We start from the raw sequence: 333 nt of genomic DNA, 5'->3' as shown, positions 1-333 counted from the left end.
GAGTTAAACGCCCAAACTGGCATAAAAGCTGGCGTTTAACTCCAAGAGAAGTCTCTGCACGAAAAATGCTTCATTGCTCAGTCCAAGCACACACCAAGTGGGCCCGGAAGTGGATTTTTATGTCATTTACTCATTTCTGTACACCTTAGGCTACTAGTTTTCTATAAGTAGGACCTTTTACTATTGTATTTTGATATCGGGGGGGATTGTTTTAGATCCTTTGATCATCTTTGGACATTTAGTTCTTAGATTATTGGGAGGCTGGCCATTCGGCCATGCCTAGACCTTATGCTTATGTATTTTCAACGGTGGAGTTTCTACACACCATAGATT

The sequence above is a fragment of the Arachis duranensis genome, chromosome 3 (assembly GCF_000817695.3).
Source record: "Arachis duranensis cultivar V14167 chromosome 3, aradu.V14167.gnm2.J7QH, whole genome shotgun sequence".
NCBI classification, from domain to species: domain Eukaryota; kingdom Viridiplantae; phylum Streptophyta; class Magnoliopsida; order Fabales; family Fabaceae; genus Arachis; species Arachis duranensis.
Note: the sequence above shows the minus strand (reverse complement) of the source record.